The sequence below is a fragment of the Saccopteryx bilineata genome, chromosome 11, assembly GCF_036850765.1.
Source record: "Saccopteryx bilineata isolate mSacBil1 chromosome 11, mSacBil1_pri_phased_curated, whole genome shotgun sequence".
Taxonomy (NCBI): Eukaryota; Metazoa; Chordata; class Mammalia; order Chiroptera; family Emballonuridae; genus Saccopteryx; species Saccopteryx bilineata.
Genome location: NC_089500.1, coordinates 81,129,521 through 81,156,201, shown reverse-complemented (window position 1 = coordinate 81,156,201; position 26,681 = coordinate 81,129,521). Strand labels below are relative to the sequence as shown.

The 26,681-nt window shown below is 44.2% G+C and overlaps 7 non-coding genes across 7 annotated transcripts; 3 read left to right on the top strand and 4 right to left on the bottom strand.

Annotated features, from left to right (window-relative positions):
* Nucleotides 1-1,816: 1,816 nt before the first annotated feature.
* TRNAI-UAU (transfer RNA isoleucine (anticodon UAU)) lies at nucleotides 1,817-1,910 on the bottom strand. The gene is made up of 2 exons: nucleotides 1,873-1,910; nucleotides 1,817-1,852 (listed from the first exon to the last, which is right to left on the bottom strand). It is a non-coding gene; the product is annotated as a tRNA-Ile (tRNA).
* Nucleotides 1,911-5,243: 3,333 nt separating this feature from the next.
* Nucleotides 5,244-5,316, bottom strand: TRNAT-CGU (transfer RNA threonine (anticodon CGU)). Its single transcript has one exon. It is a non-coding gene; the product is annotated as a tRNA-Thr (tRNA).
* A 5,090-nt stretch (nucleotides 5,317-10,406) lies between these two features.
* TRNAK-UUU (transfer RNA lysine (anticodon UUU)) lies at nucleotides 10,407-10,479 on the top strand. The gene has a single exon. It is a non-coding gene; the product is annotated as a tRNA-Lys (tRNA).
* A 446-nt stretch (nucleotides 10,480-10,925) lies between these two features.
* TRNAL-CAA (transfer RNA leucine (anticodon CAA)) lies at nucleotides 10,926-11,032 on the top strand. Its single transcript has 2 exons — nucleotides 10,926-10,963; nucleotides 10,987-11,032. It is a non-coding gene; the product is annotated as a tRNA-Leu (tRNA).
* A 6,807-nt stretch (nucleotides 11,033-17,839) lies between these two features.
* TRNAQ-CUG (transfer RNA glutamine (anticodon CUG)) lies at nucleotides 17,840-17,911 on the top strand. Its single transcript has one exon. It is a non-coding gene; the product is annotated as a tRNA-Gln (tRNA).
* Nucleotides 17,912-20,256: 2,345 nt separating this feature from the next.
* TRNAM-CAU (transfer RNA methionine (anticodon CAU)) lies at nucleotides 20,257-20,328 on the bottom strand. The gene has a single exon. It is a non-coding gene; the product is annotated as a tRNA-Met (tRNA).
* Nucleotides 20,329-26,047: 5,719 nt separating this feature from the next.
* Nucleotides 26,048-26,129, bottom strand: TRNAS-AGA (transfer RNA serine (anticodon AGA)). Its single transcript has one exon. It is a non-coding gene; the product is annotated as a tRNA-Ser (tRNA).
* Nucleotides 26,130-26,681: the final 552 nt, after the last annotated feature.

Below are 26,681 nucleotides of genomic sequence, written 5' to 3'. Positions count from 1 at the left end.
TCAATATTATCTTTGAGATTTATGTTTTGATGTGTTAAAGCAGTTTGTTCCTGTTCATCGACTTCCATCTGATGGATATACCACAATGTATTAATTCATTCTAAGGCTGATGGGCATTTGGATGGTATCCAATTTGGGGTTATTATAAAAAGCACTGAACCTTCTTAGGCATGGCTTTTGTGAACATAAACACTCATTTATCAGATAGATAGATAGATAGATAGATGGGGAGACAGATAGATGGATGGAATTATGGGGTCTTATGGCATTAGCATGTTTAACTCGATTAGATGCTGCTAAACAGTTTTCAAAAATGAATGTACCAGTTTGCACCACTAACAACAATGCACAAGGTTGCTGCTGGCTTCACAGCCTAGTCAATACTGCATATTGCCAGTCATTTTAAATTAAGATATTAGACTAGAATTTAGTGATAGCGTTTTGCGATTTTAAATTGCAGTTTTTGATGACTGATGACATTTTATGCCTTTCTATATGCTTTTCCAATTTAAAAAATTAGGTTGGTTGCCAGGTTTGTAAAAAATATAGGTTTGGGACAAATACTCAGTGACAAAAAATGATTTGACTTTGGGTGATGGGTACACAACGCAATCAACAGTTCAAATGCTATAGAGATTATCTATATAATCTGAAACTTAAGTACTCTTATTGATCAATGTCATCCCATTAACTTTAATTTCTAAATAATTTTTAAAAATATTCCAGCTGCAACTGCTCTTCTAAAATGGGCTAAGAACTATAGCAGTGAATTAAATTAACCTGTGAATTTCTCTAACCCAAATAAAAATGTTATGAAATTTTAAAAAAGTTTAAATTAAAAATATGGGTTCATAGTTCATTAAATATCATGAATAAAATTGTCAGATATATGTGTTACAAATCTCTTCTCCTAGTTTGTGCCATGCTTTCAGTGCTCCTAACTTTGTATTTTAAAGTTTTAAATTTTAATTAAGTCCAATTTATCTGTCTTAATGGTTATTTCACAAATATGTAGTTGCCTACATTAAAGTCATGGAGCTATTTTCCTGTTTTCTTCAAAAAGTTTTACTTTTAACCACTAAGTTTAATTCCATACTGGATTTATATATGGTGTGAGATAGGAATTGGATTTATTTTTTTCTATATGATTTTAATTGACCCAGCATTATTTACTGAGCAGTCATTCCTGTCCCACTAAATTGCAATGTCTCCTTGTTAAAAAAAAAAAACCAGGGAACTGTGTTGTGTATTGGTTTTTTTATTGTGTTTGTTTTTTGGCTACTCTCTCATTAGCCTGTTTGTCTATCCTTACAGCAATACCACGCAGTCTTAGTTTCAATTTCTTTAAAGTAAGTAATAATATCTCATCATACAGCACAATCAATCATTCATGCCTACGTGATGAAGCTTCAATAAAAACTCTGGGCCTGGAAGCCTGAGTGAGCTTCCTGAGCTGGCAATACTCTGTGCATAGTCACACATTAACGTCGGAAGGGTAACTCCACCTGAGGACAATGGAAACTTCACATTTGGAACCCTGTCTCCAGCGGGAAAGGGTGAGGAAGACTGAACTGCACAACCAGCTATAAGCTCTCCTGATAGAGGAGAAACTGATTTGCTTGGATAATTTCAATTGTTCTTCTGGTGCGCTTTCGTCCTGTTTGAAAACGGTGCAACATACGCTTTAATCAGGGGAATATCTGCGGTCTCACCATGGAAAATATAATAACCTCCCTTTTAGCTTTTTATTTAAACAGAAGGGGGAGACGCGTAAGAAAGAAATGGGTTTTCCTGACACCATAAAGGGAAGAAAACATGCTCCAGGTGAGGCTCGAACTCACAACCTCGGCATCACCCGCACATATACTGCTGTATAAGTACCGCGCGCTAACCGATTGCGCCACTGGAGCATGCTTTCTCTACGTTGCCCGCGCGCGCTCTACGGAGTCGGAGAGACACGCGCGACCCCGGCTACTAGTGGAGCCGGGAGCCGTATGCCCGGGACTCGCAGCCCCTGGATATGCACCTGCACACGCACACGCACACGCACCCCTCTCGCCGGAGCTGGCCTGGCGAATATAACATGCTTCGGTCACGGCGCTGCCATATCTGCCGGAAGGATGATGCCACGCTGCCTCTGCGCCGCCGCGAAGCGCCATTACCCAGGGATCCCGCAAAACGCCGCCCTGAGCCCCCCCACCCCACCGCCGCACGCAGAGCCCCGGAATCCTTCCGATTCCGCCTGAAAACCGCCTTTGAAGTCAGAGCCAGCCGACCCGCATCTCCCGCGGGAACAGCACTGCCCTAGAGGTGACCACTTCTGCTTTGCTCGCGTCACAGAAGAAGGCGGTGACCACCCCACCCCTCCTCCTCCTCCTCCACCTGCCTGGACCCCCGTGAAGGTTCACTGCAGACAGTCTGCTCCTGCTACGTGATGTCCACCCAATGTCCCTGTATCCTCCCCGGATACAGGGACTTATTAGAAAGCCAGTTTTGTTTATTTGTTGGTGTGCTTGCTTGTTTGTTTTTGGCCTGGGAAAATTGCAGCTGTCAAACTATACAAACACATGAACATGAAGCCTCTGGCTTTTATAGAATAACTCTCATCAGCGAGGAGAATTGTGCAGAGAAGGGACTGACTAGACTGAGCCTTGAGATCTCTGCTCTAGCAAGCCCGTGACTCCCTGTATTCACCGTCTGTCTCCAGACTCCGGGACAGGGGTTTCCCTGTGACCTCCCCTCTCAACAGAACTGTTGATTTTTCCGTCTGTCCAGCTTTTTAATTATCGTGAGGATAAACAGGAGACTTCCCAGCTCCTTACCTAAGGAACTGGAGATCCTGTGTTGCATTTTTTTTTTAAATCACTAAACAGTGCCCTGTAATGAACAGCTTTTTATCAATGTGAGTTAAAAATCTCACCCCTGTATTTCAATGGGAGAACTGCAAATACTATAAACATTAGCACAATAAAATAATTACAAAGATGGCTTTAGTTTTCCAGGTTATTTTCTTTTGACCCAGGTTAAATAGTTTCTTGATTACTTCATTTTGCTGCACATGCAGGTTTGGAAATGTAGTGTTACCGAGCAAGGGTTCAGGGCCCCAGGGGAATAAAAACCGATGCTTACGGCACCTCGTTCTGAAAAGAAAGGCTTTATTTTGAAATCGACTAGCAAGGAGACAGGAGGCAGGCTGTTACCTCTTTCTGATCCGGGCTCTGGGAGAGATTTAAGGGGTTTCAGCACCAGACCTTCAAGGACAGCGCACCCTTCACTTCTGAAAAGAACAAGACACTCGGGTTTCCGTCACGTCCTCTGTACATGCTTCGACTTCATGGCTTGCAGTTTTGTTCTGCTGTCTCTGAAAACAACTGAGTATTTTATAAGATACAGACAGAGCCAGTCTGAGCTGGTTCCGCAGTTACAGTAGCATCCATTCCTTTTTCAAAAAATTAAAAGTTAAAAAAAATTTACTCATCACATATTTGAATTCTGACTGGCTTGTGGTGAAAAAGTACGTCACTTCGCTAGAAGGATGGAGGAGTATTTTGAGAAGAAGAGCAGTGTTCGTGAAGCTGTGAAACCATAAAGAACCCTGAAGACTCTGAGGAGCAACCAAGGTACCAGGAAGCTACTCTGGTTGATTTTAGTAGAAGTGAATCACTCTTTATCAATTTCCTGTAAAATTTTCAAACATAGTACAATGTGAAATGTGGTGGTTGTTTCAAGAACCTAGAGTACTTTTTTTGAGGAATGTATCTGGGTCTTGTCGGTAGTATCATATTATTAATTAATTAATTTACATGTGGTGTAGGAAAATTCCATAATTTTAATTTTTGATATATAGATCATCGCTTTTGGTAACTAATGTAAACCTTCAGATGTTATCAAGGGCTTGTTTTGGGGGGCAGCTAATTCCAGTTGTGAGATAGTACACTGAGGCCAGCAGGATCTGTCACTTCATATTTATGTAGAATATTCACCAGGGCTTAGTTACTTTCTTTGTTTCTCTTTCTTAGTTGATCTTGGTTCCTTGGCCTTCAGTTAATTTATAAGCCTCCTAAAGTATCTCTGAAACTCACCCCACTCTGGTTACATTTCTTTAGCTAGGTTTCATTCAACAGTTACTGAGCACATACTTGGGTCCATATTCTGCAAGGCTTTGAGATACAAAATCTAATAAGATGTGTCTCTTCTCTCCAGGGGAGTTTAGCATCATTAGATAAATGATAAAATTGATAATTATGACATAGTTTCTTTAGGCCTCCAATGTCTTAAATTAGTCAGGACTCTTTAAGTAGCAAGTGACTGAAATGCAATACAAATCTGTTTATCAGCTGGTTTTATACAGTAGACCCCCCCCTTATCTGAGGTTTTGATTCCCAGTGTTTCAGTTACCTAAAGTCAACCACAGCCTGAAAATATTAAGTGAAAATTTTTAGAAATAAGTAATCCATACATTTTGAATTGGGCACTGTTGTGAGTAGCATGATCGAGTTGCAACATTAAAGTCACCCAAACGACCGCTGAAGGATTACAACCTCTGCAGCAAGATTTTGATCATGAAAAAAGACCACTTCTGATTACATTGTCCTTTCAAAAGGTTTTGGAAAAAACTTTCCACTATGGAGGATCCTCCACCTTGGACATCATTCACTCCTGACATACAATGATGGACATCATCACGGTTCCATGGTCCCGGGATCACCTGCAGCTGATAACCCTCCCAATGTATCTTCAGAAGGTCAGTAGTAGCCTAACGCTAAGTCACCCACTTCATTCACCTCACCTCATCTCACATTAGCACGAGAGGGTGAATACAAGATAGTAAAACTTTTTGACATACACCATATTTACATAACTCTTATTACAGTACATTGTTATAATTGTTCTATTTTATTATTAATTATTGTTAATTTCTTACTGTGCCTGACATATAAACTACACATCATCATAGATATGTGTAGTATATAGGGGGGGAACCACATAGGGTTTGGTACTACCCACCGCTTCAGGGGTCCTGAAACCCATCCTGCGTGAATAAGGGGGGAACAGTGTTGGCATTGGTTGTACTTCAGGTATTACCGAGTTCATATAACACAGCAGCTTTATTCCTTACTACCTGTTCTGAAGAATTCTCAGTTCTATAACTCCCTACTTTTGTTAGCAGTAAGCTCAGACATCGAGGAATTCATTCTTTGGAGTCAGGGAAACATTCTCTACAGTCAAAAGCAAAGCTACAGAGGCTCCAGTGAGATTCGAACTCACGACCCCTGGTTTACGAGACCAGTGCTCTAACCCCTGAGCTATGGAGCCCCAGCTAAGAAGCCACTAACTCCTCTTAAAGTTGATCATATGTTTATATCTTTAGGTTTCTGTTGTTTTCTAGAAAATCTGACATTCCACCTTCGGCCCCTTTCCGATTTTCTGGGCTGTTAATAAAGATATTCCCGCCCCGAGAGTCACAGCATCCTCCTCAATTGGTTTTGTCAAAGGAAGTGCAGGACTTCCCGCCCCGCCCGTGAGGGGTTGGTTAGGATCGGGACTGGGACAAGGTTGGGTCAGCGGACAACGAGAGCCTGACCCATCTGCCGGGATGCGGGGTTGGGGCGTGGACCAGGTGCAGCTGCTTCATTCACAACGCGCCCTTGGCGACCAGACATCAATTCTCGAGCCTCGTCTGGTCAGGAAATCCCCGACGTCAGGTGTCAGGAAAGAGACCGAGAGGCGCCGAGAGAGGGGCAGGGCCTGGACAGGGCTTTCCTGGACACTGGAAGGTGGGTCTGGGCTGAGGACCAAGCCTGCTTCTCTTTTCACTGGAGACGCTGAATCCAGACAGAGGAGCTCTGTCCACGGGAGCCCTGGCAAAGACACCAGAAAACGGCCACTTTTCACTAGATAAAGGGGCAGTCTGGAGACTGAGCTCAGACAAGCAGCAACCACAATGTAAGGAAACGTGGTACAGGAAACAACCCCATTTATTCTGTCTTGCAGGTCTGTGGTCAGGAATCTAGGGAACGCTCCATCATTCCTGAAGAGCCCCTTAGAGGACTCTCAGGCCAGCACAGGAAATCACCTGAAGGATCCCTCACTCATGTCTGACATCACAATCTGGAAGGATTGAGAACAATATGACCCTCTTGTTCAGATAGGGGGTTGGCCACTTCTTCACTGAGAATCTCCCCCGATCCTGGAGCAGCATGGAGCTGGATCTGCTGGATGAGAGGTGAATTACAAAGAACACAGTGTTGGGATAACAAGTGGGGTTGGGGGTCTAGGGGCCTGGGTTCGGAGTGCCGTGGGAGGGGAGGCGAAGAGGGAGCCCCTCATTGCCCAACATGCCACCTCAGGGCTGTAGGAATTGTTCAGGTCCTCACTGACACCTGTCCTCTCCTGTCTTCGAATTTCTCAGTGAGTTCAGGGTTGCACCCTAGTCCATCATATCCCAGAAATGGGGTCCCCCACCTTTACCCTAGGATGCAGCTGGGCATTGATTGTCAGAGTCTTTATTATAATACTCTGACAACTAAACACTGAGGCATCAGAGTGGCTGAGTGGTCTGAGGCAGCTACACTCAAGCTTTGCTTCCCACGGGGGTTTCTGGTCTCGGTGGGTTTGTGTCCCACTTCTGATACACCTCTGTTCTCTTGCCAAGGTCACAGCTAGCAGAGATTCCCTCCTCTGAGAAAGTACCTTGTGGTTTTGGAAAAGTAAATTAATAGCTCCCTCTGAGATTTCTTCTTAGAATGATGCAACTTAGATGTAAAAAAAAAAAAATGCATTCAATGACATTCTACATGGACTAAGATCTTGGTCTTAAATTTAGGATCTTAAGATTTTTGCAGCTTTGACATTAAATGAGTTTTCTCCCCCTGTATAGCTTTTAAGTTACTAGGCAGCGATTTCTCTCCTAGAAATATACCTCGGTGAAATTCCAGCCCAGCTCCATGGCTGGTCTTGCCCAGTAGAGTCGGTAGCATTTTGAGGTACCAGATTGTAGGAGGCAACCTGGATGCCCATCAGCTGTACTGCAGTGGCTGCATATGAATTTTGTGCCACGCAGCAGCTGCACACAGAAGCAGATGTAAATGTAGCAAGACAATAGATTCTAAAAACTGTGTTGAGTAGGAGAAAACAAAATCAAGATCAGCAGTGCCAATGAAAATTAAAATCACTCAAAACACTTTTCAAGGGTAGTTTTTTTTCCTAAGTATCCTAAATACTTAAGAGAAGATCCACACATTGGAGCAAAGGGCTTGAATACATGGCATCACAGGGGAAGGCATATTTATGAAACAAAGTCCTGAGAGTGACTTTTCATGGACCAAAAACACAATGAGCCTTGGACAGCCAAGTATGATGAACTTACCTCTGTGAACCCAAAGCCTGCCTTCTCCTTCCTCCACATGACTAAATTTCACTTATTAAAAGCACCAATGAAAATTTGCTTTACAGAAGTTTTGGGCAAAACTTCTTCGGCTTGTCATTTTAATATTCTTCCTTTCATCATGTCTTTATTGCATAAAATACAATTTACATCATTGAGTTCTATTTCTCTTGTAGTTTTCAACATCTAAGTTAAGTGATGCCTGCATGTGCTCCATCCACATCCCACTGGACCTTGAAAAAACAAGTTTAAAGATAAAAAACTCTTAAGAATTTCAAGAGAGAAATTGCTGAGCATTAAACCCCAAGAGCAGGGACCTTCTGCGTGTGGGTTTGGGGCAGGGAATGAGCAGTGTGACTGCACCACGGCCTTCTAAATGAGAAGTTTCCGCAGCCAAATAGAAATTGAAAGACCATTTTGAAGCTAAAGTTGAGGAGGTAAGGAACAAGTGGCAGGAATAAAATGTGTGTGGCATATTCTCTGGAACCAAGCTAAATAAGTGCTTGGTTTTCTAAAGGGAACCACCAGCAGGATTCAGGTTAGTTTTGTTGGAATTAACATTTGCATTGAGCTTTTGAGCAGTTTTATAGAAGGTCACTAACAACACCAGGGCCTGGCCCACAACTGTCCTCAGTGCATTTCCAAACCTTCCTTTGAAGACTTTCCTGGGGGAGCATTGACTTAGGACTAAAAGTTACTGGCTTTCAAGACCAGAGGTCACTTCTTGTCCGTTGGAAGGCTGTGATTTTATTCTGTTAATGCAGCTGGGGAGGTTGCTGGGAATGAAACCATCTGGGGAGATGGCTTCTGCGTTAAGAGGTCAACACAATGTCTGCAGCTTCTGTAGCGGAGAGAATGAGAGTAGAGCCAGTTGCCCTGCAGAACTCTAAGGGGCACAGAAGAACAGCTCAGAAAAGGCATCAGTCAGCATCTTCTGAGCCTGGACTTTATACAGTAAAACCACCCTTCTGGATTTGAAATATTAGATTCATCCCAATTAACTTTTCCCCCTCTCTGTCCTTGGAGAATATTGATCTCTGGTTTTGTAAGAAGTTTGGAGTATTGATAACCCATCTTTGTAAAAGTCCATTTAAAAGTTTTACCTCTCTAGTAGCAACTCTATGTGCAATGTGTGTGTGTGACAGATATTACATCAGAACAATCCAAATCATACAAAACAAAGTAGCATAGAACCATGAAGCCGAGAGAGAAGTCTGACTTTGAATAAACAAGCAGCAGGTGCATGGGCTCCGGTGTGAACAGATCCCAGCGAGGAAAGATCACCTTGGGTTTGGGTTTTGATAACTGTAAGCCCAAGTACCTAGAGAATAAAAGAGAAAACGACCTGTGTGGACTGAGAGGAGGCTTCAAATACATCTGGAAAAATAAATAGATAAAAATAAAAATTTTAAAAAAGATGTTTTTGTTTTGTTTTTTTTTTGAAAGGGGGAGAAAGATAGCCAATAAGGGTGAAGAAGTTACCTAAGAAACAAAGAAATGGAAATGCTTTTAAAATGGCTTTGCAGGACTCCTTGTCTGGAAGCACCAGACTTCTCTGACAAAAACCCATCCTTACAAAATATTTATATATGCAGGAGATCCAAACGGGCTGGTTGCCAACTTCCTGATAAAGGGGTTCAGAGCTTTGGTTTTCCTGAGTAAGTTACGGAGATGCAAACGCCTTAGACATTTGCCTGTAGGCAGCAATTTCAAGAAGGAAATGTGAGGGTAGACCCAGAATGAAAGACAGGGCTTGGGAGAGATGGCTAGAAAAAGGAAAAAGGAAAGTTGCCACAGATCCAAATGGCTGTTAAGGCATACTCAAATTAATAACCAGTAAGAAGACAGCTAGCTACCTGTGAGGAGTGGGTGGTACAGTGGAAGTGTGTGGGGCCTACAACTAAGTGGGTCAAAATAATCCTCCCCTACAATAGTCTCCTATCAACACAGATTGTCTTGTTAAATTTCAACATTCCCACAAGAACACCAGGCAGGAAAAACAAAACAAGTTCAATCACTCATGATGGTGACACTGTTGCTTTATATATCTTGTTTGCTTTAGCATGTCGATAAAAATGGGCCCTGATCAAAATTGTGTCTTTATTAGCGTTTTTAAAGCTCACAACGCATTGGGCAACAGTGCAGCATCTTAGTTACTGTCTATATGCAGCGACCCTATCTATCACTGCTTCTTTGCCGAGGCGCTAACAAAGCTCAGGAATGAAGACCCACCGTGACAGAGGCCACCTGCCTGGTCTTTCCTGTCTTTACATAGGATGGAGCTCAAGACAAAGTCGAGTTAAAAACATAGAGAACAAGGGAAAAGGGGACTCTCCGTGTGCTGGTGGGGATGCGTTGCCTAGCTCCACTTTCTTGGAAGGCAAGCGTGGGAGGAGACGCTGAGCTTGGCAAATGCAGGTGGAGAAATGAGGGGAAAGAGGAGGGAAGGAGAGAAGAGACTGAGGGAGGAGAGTGAAGTAAAAGAAGAAGAAAGGTGGGCATGCTGAAAATGAGATGTACGAACACGTTGGAAAAGTGGGTTTCCAGGGAGTTCGTTTTCCAGACGTAAGCACTGGTATAAAGATTCCAGGAAACCCCAGCTCAGAAAGGAAACCACGGAGGAATGGATGAAACGGAATCTCCTGCATGAGCCATAGCCTACATTTTCTTCAACCAACTCGAGACGCTCCTGAAGCCCTTCCCACTTAAGTCCAGGGTCAAGAAGCCTGACGTCCCACAGACCAGGGGCTGACGTCCCACAGACCAGCGGTGTGATGTCCCACAACAGACTGCAGGGATGTTTCCCACCCTGCTCTGGACACAACTTTCCTAGTCATCCCTGCCCCTCCCCCCTCCGCAATGAGGACGCCCCAGTGATTGTCTGTGTAGTGAAAGAGTTCCAGTCAAACAGAATGCTCAGTATAATAAACCTCGGGGGCAACCCTGAAGCCGGCAGATGTGACCAGCGCTCCTGGAAGACTCTAGTGATTATTGAAGTACTAAAAACCAGACAGTAGGAGCCTGGGTAGCTCAGTCGGTAGAGCATCAGACTTTTAATCTGAGGGTCCAGGGTTCAAGTCCCTGTCCAGGCGGGATGTGGGTTCTTTTCTCTTAGTGAAGGTTCCAGTGACTATAAATCTTTGGGAGGCATTGGGATTGGAGCAGATAAGCTATCTGGCAACGCTCATGCTAAACACTGTTTTAAATTTTCAGTCCAGTAGTCACAATAGCTGCTTTTCCATTATCTTTTAAAACAGTTCTTTAGGGCCGGGAGGTGGGTACAAAATCCAGAGCCTTCCCTAATTTTCTTCACATTTTTTCTTGATTCCTAACTCATTCAAAAAGACAGGAATGACCTGGCAGAGGGGCGGCTTCTTGACAGCTGGGCTCCTCCCCGTTGCGCCACAGCGACGGCCTCCAGCCGGAGGAAACCGGTCTTTTCTCCTCCTGTGTTTCTCAAACTTGTGTTATTACATGTGTTCTGGGTGTAATGTGGACAACATTGGTCACGGGTCACCCTACAGCCCAGTTCGTCCTTGTCAGGATGGCCGAGTGGTCTAAGGCGCCAGACTCAAGCTCCTGCTTCCCTTGCTCGGGGTTTCTGGTCTCCGTATGGAGGCGTGGGTTCGAATCCCACTTCTGACAAGTTGTTTTGTTCTTGCTGTGTTCCCTGCAGTTTACCTGAGATTAGGAAGGAAGTGGGGCGGGCGGCACCAAATTTTAGCCTCCTCCCGTTTTCAACCATATTTGACGCTTAGACAACTGGCCTCTGGTAGGAAGAAGTAAGAGGGGCTGCTCTACGGCCCAGGATGCACAGGACAGCTGCCTGAAATGGTGATGAGAGTCTGCCTCACGATAAATTCCTCACACGTGCATATAGTTTAAAAGTTTCAGGCGTTCTCCCTCCAGCGATGCATGCCCACGCCTTTCTTCCCTCCCAGGCGTGCATCTCCTAACCTCTAAGTGTCCCCAGGAGACTTGCAACCAGGGGAGCCTGTTGCCTCTTCTATCCTAAGCCCTTCCTTGTTCCACTGTCCCCAGCCTTAGTAAACATACTCTCAAAAAATTTTTTCCAATATTACCAGAAGGCTTACTGTCAAATACATAAATAAGCCTTACTGTTCTCTTAATTTCATGTTACCTCACCTAGATGCCACCAAAATTAACATTTTGAAACTGCACCAAACCCTTTTGGATTTACAGATTTTCATTCTCCTCAATAATATGAGTAACTGCTTTCATTGATTAATTGATTTAGATGTTATGTATATATTTACTTTCCATTGTGTTATTATCTTTAAGTTATCAGAGTCCAAACTTATGATCCTTTGTCATTAAAGTCTTTGTTGAAGCCGATGTTAGCTCTCCTTCCTTTATAACCTGGTGCCAAGTCAGCCACATTTACTTCTTGGCTTCAAACACATAATTTTTACTTATTTCATTTTTAATGAATTTGCATTGCTCTGAAGCAAAAATTCTTAGAGACAAAATGTGCTAAGAATGAGAGAAGGTAGTGTTTTTAAGTGAGATTCTGCAAATGTCAGGTGCCAAGGACTCAAGTATGAAACGATGGCTCTCCAAGTGATGAGGTGTGGTGGTGAGAGTAGGCCAGGCTTCCGCAGCCACAGGCAGCTGTGCCTTGTCCAGACTGAGATGTCGACTGGGTCCCCTTCCTGATTTCCTTCTCAACTCTGCAGGGTGCCCACAGGCAGCTGTGCCTTGTCCAGACTGAGATGTCGACTGGGTCCCCTTCCTGATTTCCTTCTCAACTCTGCAGGGTGCCCACAGGCAGCTGTGCCTTGTCCAGACTGAGATGTCGACTGGGTCCCCTTCTTGATTTCCTTCTCAACTCTGCAGGGTGCCCACAGGCAGCTGTGCCTTGTCCAGACTGAGATGTCGACTGGGTCCCCTTCTTGATTTCCTTCTCAACTCTGCAGGGTGCCCACAGGCAGCTGTGCCTTGTCCAGACTGAGATGTCGACTGGGTCCCCTTCTTGATTTCCTTCTCAACTCTGCAGGGTGCCGCTCTTCTCCAGGAAATTCCTAGCATCCTGCTTTCCCCCCTCTCTTCTGCCACAGAGTGTAGACTTTGTGTCATCTTGGCACAGAAGCAGGGCCATCACTCCCACAGCTGGGATCACATCCAGTTATTTCACATTTTTCTCCCAGGAGAGGATCACTGGCCCCTTCTCCTGTCACTTTCTCTCATACTTTTTGTGTCCTAAGGGATGCATGGAGGGTGGGGGCAGATAAGCTGTGGCCTGGAACCTGGCATTATTAGCACCAGCAACCGCAACTGACCAAATGCCCCCAGCAATTTTTTCTGTGCACTGACAGAGCAGGTTCCTGTGGATGTCCTCTTGTATTTATCCTCGGACCCCACAGAATATTGCAGGCACATTTCCATCTCCATTTCTGCCCCGTTGATGCATTTCCATGAGCAGCAATATAACCTGTCTGTCCACTGATCCATTTTCAGTGGCTTCGATGTTCTTATTCAGAAGTCCTGGCTCCAGCAACAGCTCAACTCACAATACGTTTGTAGGGACGAGAAAGACACCTTCAAGTGTGGGAGGGGCAGAGTCTAGTCTTATTCCCAGGGGATTTCAAGTATAATGTTAGCCCCATCAATTCTTCCTGACATCCGGCTTTCTGATTCTTTCTCTCCTGCTATCACTGCCCTACAGAAACCCTAAGCCTCTGTCTGTGCATTTCCTGGGCAAAACCCATTACAGGCCAGATTTGCTCACTAGTGGTTGGGTGAATGGAGCTCATCTAAATTACATTAAATTAAATTGGTCAAAGTTAAATTTCATTCCAGTGAGGAGCAGAAAATGGGACTGAAAAGCAACTTGAAGGAATATTTTTTCTTCTGAATTATCCTCCCCGCTCTTCGCACGAGGAATATGCCCAATTTACCAAACACACATTTATCTATACCAGGGGTCCCCAAACTACGGCCCGCGGGCCGCATGCGGCCCCCTGAGGCCATTTATCCGGCCCCCGCCGCAATTCCAGAAGGAGCACTTCTTTCATTGGTGGTCAGTGAGAGGAGCATAGTTCCCATTGAAATACTGGTCAGTTTGCTGATTTAAATTTACTTATTCTTTATTTTAAATATTGTATTTGTTCCCTTTTTTTTTTTTTACTTTAAAATAAGATATGTGCAGTGTGCATAGGGATTTGTTCACAGTTTTTTTTATAGTCCGGCCCTCCAACAGTCTGAGGGACAGTGAACTGGCCCCCTGTGTAAAAAGTTTGGGGACCCCTGATCTATACAGAAGCCTTATCACATCTGTCAAATCTCTCTTCATAATCTGAGAAGAGGGCACTTGCACCAGTGGTTGTTACTGAGTGGTTATGGCAATAGACTAGAAATCCATTGGGTTTCCCCACACAGGTTCGAATCCTGCCGACTACGCCTAGGGATTTCACTTTATACTAAAACTGTTAACTCGGAGAAAGCACGTGTATCTCTCTCGTACCAGTCTCCCTTCTCTTATCCAACCACAGTGGCCGCGTATTCCTTACCTAAACGTGTCCTGTCACAGCCCTGGCGAAAACAGGGCCTTTTCTCTCCCAAGTGTTGTCCAGAAAAAGCCACATGGGTAGGGTTATTTCCTCAAAAAGTTTTCTTGCCTGGCAGGGCTCAAGGCTGTCTCCAGGTTTCTCTCTCCCAAACCCTGCTTGAACTAAGCTATTTCAAAAAGAGACACTTTGGTGAAAGTGTTACACAAATTGTAGAGGATGTTTAGTCTACGACACAAAATGGAAGCTATTTTACTGTTATTTTAAAACTGTATCAGTGTAAAATTGGGAATAGGAACTTAGGATAACTTTTTTAAATGAGGATGAAGAGACCAAGACCTCTAAGAAATTAAGAATATGATAGCAGGAAAAAAAAAAAGCAGTAAATAGAATATTGGAAGATCAACTTTAGAAAAACTCCATAAAATTTAGAAGGATGTCAAAGATAATCAAAAAATACTAGAAAATTTGCAGGATTGCAGGACTTGATGATCCAGGTAGAAAGGCGTGACCATTGTTACTACTGTCTATGGTGTTGAATTTAGAAAATATTTCCTTACTTCAAAGTCACAAAGATATTTCTCTATGTTGCTTGTAGAAGCTTGCTTTATCTGTCTGTCTGTCTATTTTTTCATTTATTTCATTTTTACATTCAGATCCACAGTCTACCTGGAACTGGCTTTCTGGATAATGTCAAAGGGATCAATTAAAAATTATTTTCCATGGTGGTAATCATTTGATCATTTCCCCCCTTGTATTCACAACTTACGCAAAGACTATTCATTCTTACTATTTCTAAAGTACTTCCTTGCTCATAAAGCAAGGTATGGAGTGTGGAGTCTAAGTCTGAATTCTATTTAGTGTCATTGTCCATGAGCAATTCAATATTGTCTTGATTATGCTACCTTTAGGTCTTTAGTATTTGGTAAAGTGAGTTCTCTAATTTTGCTTTCCTTTTTAAAGATAACTTGGGATACTTTGGCCCTTTTTACTTTAATATTATATTTTTGTCAATTTATCAATCTCCAAAAACACAAACAAATAAACAAATAAAACAACAACACCCAGTGGTATTATTACAAATGATGCACTGGCTCTTTAGGTCAGTTTGGGGTAGAATTAATGTTTTTACAATATTGAGTGCTCTAATCTAAAATCTTTCTAGGAATCTGATGTTTAATATGACATTTAGTAGCATATTTACTTTAATTTTATTATTGCAGGTTGTTGCTTTAATTTTTTTTAATATTGGAGGGAGTGTAAAATGGCTTAAAAATGAGCCTGGTTGAATACACTGGCTCTGGCCCAGTCTGTATAACTCTGGTGCACGCACAGGAACCCACCTTGCATAACCACTTTGAGATGAGAAAGACACGGACAACTGGTTTAACTGGAATTTCAGCTCCGGGCTTGGGTGCACCTTTGCCTAATTTACAATATTGAGGTTAATGAATCATGCAGCCTGAATTTAAAGAGAATGTTCCTATGGCAGCTTTATGCTTACTTTTACTTGCATGATTTCATCTTTTATTATTGTTACAGTTAGGCTACATGATATAAAGGAGAAACCCTAATGCAGGGGATTCTTAGGCTGTGGCACAGAGTCATCAACCATTTTGTGAATTCCCTGGAATAGTTTGCTAAGTGGTGTGTTTAGTGTCTGTGAGAAGATGTGTAAGTTTCCATTCTGTACGTCATGGGATGATAAACCTGCAAAGGTTTTAGAAATCTTCCCTAATAACTTCACAGTCCATTAAAGGGACAGAAAAGAAATTGCCAGCTTTATTTTCTTGTATTGGTAAATGCATAAAATGCCTTTCAGTGGCCATGAGGCCCCAAGCAAATTCTTTTTTAACTAGTAAGTGCAGTTCTCTACATGGGCTGAGCACCTCTTCCCTCCATGACAACCAGCAGTCACCCACATATTGAGGGCAGCTCCACATACTGTTGGTTTTTCATGTTCACACACCAATGCTGGCAGGGACCCCTAAAAGTAAATGCAGCTGGTTTATCTGAGCCATAATTCTAAGTCCATTACGAAACTTACTCTTCTTCTTTCCCTTTTATATATTACTGTCTTGTTGCTGCCTGGGGTAAACCACTTCCTTTTTTACATTTGGGATCTATATGCTGAACTATACAGTGCATTCTGTCTATAAAGGTCATGGACCAGCACTTTCTGCAGAGTAACATTATCAATCGCTGTGCAAGTAAAAAAATTTTCATTTTTATTTGTTTTAGCTTTCCAACTTATCTGTGTGATTAGACTGCCAGAAGCAAGCACTTTCTCCAACATACCCCTGGGTGTGTTTACAAAACTTCCTTCCCAGTGGACACTAATCTGTTCAGGGACATGGATTGTGCATTTCAGTTCTAATTTCTCTTCTTTCCAACTCCTTCGTCCTGCTTTTCAAGTTTACATGTACTTTTAGAATGGCTCTAGACCAAGAAGTGACTATCCAGGACACCAGCTATCACCCACCTGAAAGAATAGCTTGTTTACTAAAGAGGGGAAGTTTTATTTCTGTACTTAGCCAGCGCTACTTCTACACTCCTTTTAAAATTTCTTCCTCTGGCTATGTTTCCACACGGTGCTCCTGTGAGTTGCAGGAAAGCGCTGTCTGCAGACGCTGGAGATCATACAGACGCAGTCGTGTTGGGTGAACACACCCTGAGTCTGGTACAAGGTCCCAGCCTAAGAAGGTGAGCATTACGTATAAGGGTTTTGCATGGAATAGATGCTTTGCAAGTTTCCTCGTGTTCATTCGCTCGTTTTTAATCGCCGAGCGAATAAGAAGAGGTACCCCTGTGCACGTTTTGCTCATCCGGGTTAGCAGGGGAGTTCCGTTCTGCGGTCTTCCCTGTGCGCGAGGGAGCGCCCCCCGAGCGCAGCGGCGGCCGAGGGGGACTGCGCGCAATGCGCCAGCGAGTTTTGTTCAGTCGGGTGGCGCTGCTCAGGGTTTCCTCCCACTGTGTTATCTTTTACATCGTTGTGCAGCCCTGAGCGATGCCTGCACACCCGCTGGGAACCCCACCAGCCCGGACCCCGAAGGCGCAAATGGGTAAAGCTCCGCTGAATGCTGACAGCTCCGCTGCCGCCCTGCGGAGCGGACCGAGACCAGACTGCAGGTGCTTCGGCAGGACTGGGGAGGGTGCACCCCCCACGAGGAACCCGCCTGCCGGGAGTCCGGAAACATTTTCTGTCCCTGAGCGCTGGAAAAGGTCCCTGCGTACCAGCAGCCAGGCTTTGGCGCAGTTGGGAGCCTTCGCTGGGCACCTGCCCCTCGTTGGGGGCAAGCAGGATGTCTTCGAAATGCCGCGCCTCTGGTGAGCTCCTCATCCATCGCTACAAGTGACAAAACTGAGACGTTTTCTTCAAGCGTAACTTTCCCATTTCCTCTCAAACACAGTTCTCTTGCAAGTTCCTTCCCTGAATTTGCAAGAAATCGACACATTAAAGCTAGTTTTTTACAGGAGATGGACCTGATAACCAGGTGGAGGAGAAAGCTCTCATGGCTGATATTGAGCAGATCTGCAGATAAGCGATGTGAAATCTCTAAGTTCGGTTTACCGGTCTACATAAGAACTAAAAATATCAACGTCGAATTCTTAACTGTTAAATCTTTAATGAATAAAAGATGTTCAGTCCAGGGGTGCTATGTCTAAGAAATGCTCACTCATTTATTTTTTTTTTTTTCTTAATGAAGAAAGCAAGGACCAGGACCACAAAGTGTCCGAGTTAATTGAGAGGAGGTTAGACTTCATAGATTCGGATGCTCGGCAAAAAAATAAGATGAGAGAAAATAAAAGTCCTTATGATTTCCTCGAAAGAGTGTGTGAGTAGACTAAGAATTTTAACTAAGTGCTAGCAGTAGAATTACTCTAACTCATCCAAGGCGATTATGGAAACACTTGCCACTCATGAGGTTCCATGGTGTAATGGTTAGCACTCTGGACTCTGAATCCAGCGATCCGAGTTCAAATCTCGGTGGAACCTTACTTGCCTTGTGTTTTTTCCTCCGAGAAAACTGTCCACCTAAAGGACCAGGTTCAATTTTGACTCTGACACCCGAGATGTCCTAAACTGCCAACACACCTGCATCTGTGAGGACTCGGGAATAGAATTCCACTCAGCTTTAATAGAAATTATTTTATAAGGAAGAAAGGAAGCATCATAATGTCAGAGCAAGAAATGCTGACAGCAAAGACACTTTCTGGTGGAATACTGGACATCTCTTGGAGAGAACTGAAGTTCGGAGTGGCTGCTTATGCTCATGAGCAAGAGATCAGCTACGTAGTCGTGGCTGAGTGGTTAAGGTGGTGGGTTCAAAATCCACTGGGGTCTTCCTACACAGGTTCAAATCCTGCCAGCTCTGGAGCTTTCTTTGGAAATCTACGAAGGCCTTATTCTTGTGAGAACCTGCTGCTGTCTACCTGGAAGGAAAATTCCCCAGTGTGGTTCTTCTTGGTCCCAGTGGAATACTCCACATGCTTCCCCAAACAGAATAAGGTTAACATTACTTTAGTACTTTAAAAACTAATAATAATTGGAGGTCCTGGCCCAGTGGTTGAGTGGATAACCCCATGTCAGGGCAAGTACAAGAAGCAATCAATGAGTACACAACTAAATGAAATAACTAAGCTTCTCTCTCTCCTTTCTCTCTCTCTCTCTCTCCCTTTCCCTCTCTCTCTTTCTCAACTCATTGGAAAAATTTAAAAATTAATTAATTAATTTTTAAAAAAAGGAATCAGACCACAGTCCCAATGGTAGGAATTAGACCACAGTCCTCAAGGTGTTTCCTTCCACGCCCCCATCAAGAGAGCCTAGGCTTTGGTGATAACTTCATGTATCCTTCAGTCAAAACCCTGCTTTGAAGGCAGCCTTTCCTAAAGAAAGCAGTGTTTGCTCTCCAAGGAGCTAGACCCTTCTACAAGCACATGTAAAAGGAAGTTCCAGGAAATCTTGGATCATCTACAGTGAAAGCCAAGATTCAGAGTTATGGTCACCAGGTTGTGAATACAAACTGGGCGTTCACAAGAAAACCACCACACAATTCAAGAAATGAGGGAAAGTCACTTTGTTTGTAATCCAATCAAAAGTTATGCCAGGCCGGCTTGTCCCAGGGTCTAGGTACAGTGTTGAAGAAAGAGAGAGAACGGAATGTTAACCACAGTTGAATATCTTCCTAGAAATTTCTAGGGGGGTTTGCTCTATCTGTGCCTTGGCAGCTTGCCAGTCACCTCTCTTGCCATTCAGCCTTTTACTCATTTTTGAAATTATCTAGACAGGTCATTCTCCTCCCCATTTCTGAGAGCAGCTGTATGCCTTCTTTTCTTTATTACTTGATCCATTTATTCAAGGGTTTAGCAATTTTACCTTTTTTTTTTTTTCAGGTAAAATTTCAGCTTTGTAGGTAATCTCCATTTTATATTTCTATTCTAAAGCATCAACTCAGCCATTTCCTTTATTATTTTTTTCCCTAAGCTTCACTTGGGTAATATTTGATGATTTTCTAATTTTGCCCAGTGAACCATTAAATCAATGCTGTTCAGCTTTTATTTTTATATCATATGTAATTTAAAACATCCATCTAAGTGTGTCTATGGCTACAAAAAACATTTTCAAAGTCATACTTTAGATCAAGTGTATTTGTATATCGGGACCCACAGAATGGAGGCCATCCGATGGCCAGGCCCACCTCATTAATCTACACCCAAGTCAGCCTGCATTTACTGGAAACACCTCTTTGTCAAAGGGAGGTCAGGCCTTGGTATAATTGTGGTCCCTGAACCCAGAGAGACATAAATTGAAGTTACATGTATGCTGCTTCAGTGGACGAGGACTGTCTCCCTTAAACCCCACGTCCCCCATTCCTGTACTTTGTCCCTCCTCTTCCCCAACATCTCTTCTAACTCTTTCCCTGTGTCCACCGTCCCGCGTCTCATTCCTCTCTCTGCCCTTTTTCCAGGATTTTCCAGTTGAATACTTTCTCTTCCCTTTCCCTTTCTCCGGGACAGGGGAAATCACAGCAATCCACCGTCTGCCTCCGTGCAGACATGGAAATCCCTTTATTCCAGGAATTTCTGAGTAGGTCCACGTGACAGTCCAGCAAGCAGGGAGCAAGTGGGCAGTTGAGGTGGAAGATAGAGAAGACTGAGGAACATCTTCCATTATTTTGAGCTTCAAATATAGTTGGAGCAATCAAAACGAGGTCACTCTGTCCCAGAAAAAAGAGGACAGGAAGGTTGTGGTGCCGTCTTTTTCCCTTTGACTAAGATTTCTGTTTTGTGGTGAAGGAAGCAGGATGCCTCCTGTGCGCAAAGTCGTAAGAAAAGAACGCTTAGCAGAGGATGGTTTCGATCCATCGACCTCTGGGTTATGGGCCCAGCACGCTTCCGCTGCGCCACTCTGCTCACACCACAGGGAGGAGTTCTTGACATACCTGATTCTCACCCACTAGCCCCACACCTACGTTGCCATGATGCACGTGATTCCTGTCTTCTTCACTATTTCCCCCCCTCTCCAGTCTGAGTTTTGCCTTCTTTCCTGCCCTACAGTCCACATCATCTTCACAGGATCATTGCCACAGCCTCCAGCAAATCTTCCATCTATAGAGGTCTCCAATCCTGGATGGATCCTTCTCCAAGTCTGTTTTCACTTTCAGCCTGGGGATTACTGTGTGGGAGAATGGAACTGAAAGCTCTTTCTTCTGTTTTGTAGAGGTTGAGAATTACACACCCCAACTCTGCCGCGGACTCCCTTGGCTCTCTGCCACTTACTAAATGTGTGACTTTGAGTGAGTTACTTAAGATCTGTGTCAGTTTCTTAGCCTTCAAAACAAAGATGCAATGGTTGCAAGGTGCTTAGAAAAAATCCCGAGCAGAGAGCAACTTCTACATTAAATGCTGGATTTTATTCCCGTTTTAAAAGAAGATTTTGATTTGCGAGAGAGGGGAGAGAGAGAGAGAGGAGGGCGGTAGGAATGAGAAGCATCAACTCAAAGTAGTTGCTTCTCACATATGCCTTGACCCGGCAAGCCCAGGGTTTTGAACTGGGGACCTCGGCGTTCCAGGTTGACCCTTTATCCACCCACTGTGCCACCCCAGGTCAGGCTAGATTTTATTCCTTTTGCTAGATAAATATCTCAATCAAGGTAAAGAGTGCTTTTTGTTTTTAGTGAAGTAAAACAGATGCAGAAGTATGCACAACTCTCAAGCATTTTGACTCTGTGACTTTTCATAATGTCCACACACCAGTTTGACCTAAATAGAAGTAGGTCACGATCAGCACCCAGAAGCTCCCCCTGACCCCAAGCACTTCCCACTGAGATAACCACAATAGTCAGTCATATCTAATAACATAGGGAAACACTGCATTAAAAAAAATTGTATATAAGTGGAAGCGTCCAGATTTACTATTTCTGTTTTCTTTCCCTCAACATTATATTAAAGGTTTGTTGACTGTATTGCCATATACATATAGTATTCCATTGTAAAAACATAGCACAATCCCTTGACGTATTCCACTGCTGGGAATACAAACTTGCACATAAACAGGAACTGTCGTTAATAACCAGATCCCACTTTGCCTTCAAAATCAGAATGGAAATCAGGGTCTAGTCTAGTGGAAAACTGTGAGAAGGGGAAGGTAAGATCGAGGTCTGATTACAGAGACTGGAAGAGGAATCAGTTAGTCGCCTGGTAGCTTGCAGGGAGGCCCTTCTTTTCTGCTTCCTGTGTTCTGATATCTGAGAACGTTCAAGAAGTTCTTTATTTTTTAAAGTAGGAATCTATCCCATAAGTCTTTATTTCTCATGCATACAAATTCTGGTCAATGCCTACAAATTCTAGTCATTGTACCTAACAGGCATTAGGGAGTCCCATCCTCTCTGGGCAGAAAGATATTAAATCTGCGAGGTTTCTTCTCCCTCAGTTTTGTTAGATCTTTTCGCTCCTACACGGTGTTAGTTCAGTACATTTTATAAAGCGGTAAATCAAGAGAAAAGTTCAACTCAACTCAAAATTCTATGGGTGACACAGATTGTGTTAGGTAGGGGAAGGAGGAGTGATGGTCCTTGCTCCGAACAGACAGCAGGGAGGCAGTGGGGCCCACAGAGGCCATGTTGTCTCCTCGTTCCAGGTCCACTCTGAGTTCCTGTGAACGGGGGATTCCATGCCAGCCACCCCTAAAGGGAGACAAAAAGGTATGATAACAAATGGTGCAGAAAGCAGCGTGGGTTCCTCCGAGACTTGAACCCGGGTCTCTGAGTTCAGGTTTTAGAGTTCTAACTCTTATGCCACTGAAGCCCGCAGGCTGTGTGCGTGTCAGCATCCTTCCCGATACAAAGTGTCATCTTTTCTGAACTAGCGTCGCCCTCTGCTAGGGGCGGAGATGCGCGTTCTGACTGTCTCCCTCCGCCTCCAAGGCAGGCGGTCTTTGCTCCTGCGCACCGGCTCCTGGTGCAAAATGCTAGCGCACTTCGGATTCCGAGGTCGCAGAAGGGGGTCGGCGCTTCTCCGGAGCTCGGAGGCCATGAAGCCCAGCCGCGGGGCGACTTTACGCGTGTCGCCCCCAGCGCTGCCGCGTGGAATCGCCGCAGCTCCAGCTCCAACGCAGGGGTGCCTGGAAGGTTCGTGTCGTGGACATAGTGTGGTCAGACTCCTCTGACGCTACGACTCATGGGGACTCGAGGGTGACGCGGGACAAAAAACTCCAGTGTCTCAAAGCGGGGTTTGTCTGACACAGCTTCGACCTGCCTCTCCCACACTCCTTAGCAGTAAGATTCCCTGGGTCCAGGAGACATGAGTGACCGGGACTGTCCACCGCCGTCTAGTGATGGTGGCGTCACCGCAAGAGCAGAAGGGTCCCAGATTGTCGTCGACCCCGAGGCCTGAGCAGAGAAGTCCATGGTCTTTACTGAGAGTAATAATGGCAGATGCCAGTATCTGAGCCTTCACAAGGCCCGTGGAGAAGGATCGCTTGCCCCAGGACATTTCCATTGCATGAAGACAGCTGATACAGAAATTCCTCCGCAGGAGTTAACCACTCGTTAACGCTGGCGGGACCCTCAGGATGCGCTGTGCCACCTGAGTGACAGAATCTCTCCCGGTGCTCCCCCCACCTCGCCCCGACGGCCTCTGATCCACTCACGGAGAGGCCATAGTGACTGGGAGGTGCTGCTTGGAATAAGAACAAAAATGTGGTCAAATTACATGATTTCTTCAAGTGAATTCAGAACTCTGGCTTGCAATGAGCAATCCCCTCCCCTATTAACTAATGAGCCCAAGATCAGACCCAGTGATGCAACCTGCACGGCCTACCCCCGCCCTGAGAGTGTGCAGACTCGGAATTAGGAAGGGAAATTCTTGTGCCATGCCCACTGTGTCCGTGTGATGGACATAGAATTAAGCAGGACACCAAGCACTGGCTCTGCCCTTGGAGATTTTGGTTTATTATGATGGGAAAGCCAGAGCATGTTTTTCAAATAAGAATAAAAACTAGATGTTTCTTAACTTTATGAGAGATTGAAGATACTGTTTAGATGGGAGACTTAGCCCACACTTTCCATATATAAGATACAAGATAGAAACACAGTCTATACACTGGTCGCCCAGATAGCAATTCCATAGTGAAAGTCAGAGGAGCTGAGACAATGTTGATGGTGGACTGGGACCACAGTTCAGGCTAGGGCTTTAGGGTCTCCAATGCCTGCTTTGAACTGTGAAAATCAAAGTGCATCCTGGGTGACTTCAAGGAACACTAGAGATTCCAAATGGGCTTCCACCCTCAGTATACTGGTGAGCGTGGTCTTGTTCTCCACAAGACAGATCAGTTCCACATCACAGGAGTTGTTCATATCAGTCTATGGGAACTGGATTAAAGTCTTCGTGTTCACTCACAGGCATTTTATTTGTTTCCCCCCAAACAAAATGCCACTGGACAATTCTTCTCCCCACCTTTCCCAAGATAAAGCTTGTTCAAACGAAAACATTTTTGCACGTGATTGAACCAATTTACATTCCCATATATGACCATCCGGTTTTACATCCTTTATAACACTTTGTATTATTTGCGTTTTGTTATTTTATTTTTTTATGTGTCAACCTGCTGAACCATGGTGCCCAGATATATGGTCAACCATTATTCTGTTTCTGTGACAGTGTTTTGGATGATATTAGCATTTAAATTGGTGGATTCTGAGTAAAGCAGATTGTCTTCCATGATGTAGGTGGACCTCATCTAACTGAAGGCACAAATAAAGCACAAAGATGACCTCCTGAGCAAAAGTGAATTCTGCCAAGACAGCCTCCAGACTTGAACTGTAGCACCAACTCTCCCTAGGTCATCAGCCTCCTGCTCATTCTACAGATCTGAACTTGTCATCCTCCATAACTGCCTAAGCTATTTACTCAAAATAAACCTATATACATACACATCCTATTGGATTTGTTTCTCTGGAGAACTCTGACTACGGACACAGTCTTTTGTTAGGCACAGGTAATAGAAATAACTTGCCTGGTACTTGCTTATTGGTGGCCAGCAATAAATTATTTCCCAATGTTGGTGAAATCTAAGTTACACATAAATACTTTCTTTTGTGGAGACTGTTTTTGGTGCCATTTTAGAAATTCCTGCATACTCCGAACTCATGAAGAAATTATCCTAAGTTATCTTACAGAAGCATTATTGCTTTACCTTTCAGGTTTAACTATGCATTTCATCTGATTTGAGTTTTGTGTATGTTGTAATTAATTTATTTCCCTATTGATATACAACTGAGCCACCAGTTTATTGAATTTCAATTAATTGAAAAGAACAGCCTTTCCCCAGAGCACTGCAGGATCACCTTTTTTTAAAAAATCAAATGACTGTATGAGTGGGTCTCTTTAGGATGAGCTCTGTTCCAATGTTTAGTGATTTTTTTTTCCTTTCAGGAGGCTTTAATTCATAAAGTCTAACATACATTCACAAGCACACTGCTTGGAGCTTCAGATCTTGTTGAAAGAAGCGATGTTGACACTTCTCAAATGTTCTTGGAAATTGGGGCAGGAGGATCTCCTCTTCCCACAAGTGTGTGACTAATGGCAATTGGCCCCCATACTTCTGATCTGCATCTTGTGGAGGCTCAAGTCCAGGGGCACCAGCTTGGGGTTGCCCAGGTCAGCCAATATAGCTGGATGGAGCACACACAGCCCCCAGATGCTGTCCGGAGAATGGTGTCAGCATCGCCATTCCAGGGCTTGATGTCTAGGAGAATGGAGGAATTAAACACCTCCGTGGGCTTTTTTACCTTCTTCTTGGCATATTGCCCCAGAAGCTCTTTGTGCATGTAAGTGGGAGGCAGGTGCCAGACAACCGCATTCTTATTAACTATCAACGAGTCTTCTAAGTCCCCTGTCATTAAAACTAGCTTCTCTTCTGGGCCTCAAAGTAGCTGTGGCTTCTCTGATCAGCGTGGCCAGGACTGGAAGCGACATCAGCAGGGGAGGGGGCGGGTCCTCAGCAGCTCAGTTCCCAGAGCCCAGCAGTGGCCCGTCGCCGAGCGTTCCGGGAGACAGAGGAGCAGCATCTCCGCCTGCAGGATCCAGGGTACCCGGCGTAAATGCTGCAGCTTTCACGTTAAAGAAAGGCGGAATGCAACACTTGATCCTACGCAGTGACATGATTGCCGGGAAGTTTGAAATGGTGACTGAATACAGAAGTGGTCTTTCTACCTCCCGGTGTTGGAATCTAGCCCCAGTCTCCCGTGGGGCAGGGGTGAGGTGGGGGGCTGGGGATGACACTACTACCCTAACGAGGAGTAACTCCTTACCCGACCCACTGATTACATGGAGTCCTTCACTGACCCAAGACAGCAACCTGAGAAGTGGGGCTATTTCTATGGGGGAAGGAAACAACATGGAGACTGTCCTGAGAAGGCAGTCTTCCAGTGGGTCTGGTGGCGGGGACACGCGGGTGTCCCCATACTTGAGGAGGTCTCCGCGGACGGGAGAGTGATCGCACACTTTTCAAAAATGAAAGGGTGATGGCGACTCCCCTCTCCATGCTGTGGGGGCTCTGGCTTGGCAAATTTAGACAAGAACCTTGAACATGTGGGGAGTTTTTTCATCCAAAGATGGAAAAAAGAAGCCCCGTAGTCGGCAGGATTCGAACCTGCGCGGGGAAACCCCAATGGATTTCTAGTCCATCGCCTTAACCACTCGGCCACGACTACACGACCCAAGATAGGTGTCTTCAAGTTCTATACAACAAAGAGCACAAACAAAGGTAACCACTGCCGCCCACACAAGTAGTAGGCTTTGTGAGATAAACCCAGACCTTCAGGTAAAATGATTGTTGTCCACCATTTATACATATCAGTCATTTTTTGTGTGTGCACACATTTTTAGCAAACATGTTTGGAATGCTAACTTCGAGTGAAGTTAAATACCGAAGAAATACAAAAAACTTGTATTTAATACCACCTGTGTAATAGAACGCAATTAGTGATGTGTTGAAACTAAAATTATTAATCAACTGTTTGTTTGTTTTAGAGTAGCAGTGAACAAGGACTAGACATAGCCTCAACTCCTGTGTTACAAGACCAGGGGGGGGGAAATAGCAGAATGGATCCCAGTAAAGGAAGAGAATCAGGCTTGAGTTGCAGGAAACAAAAATTAGTTATTATTTTAGCTCTAAACTGGAAACAAGCCAAATATCCATCTACAATAGAAAAAAAATTGTTTTATTCATACAATGAAATACCACACCACAAAAAGAAAGCACC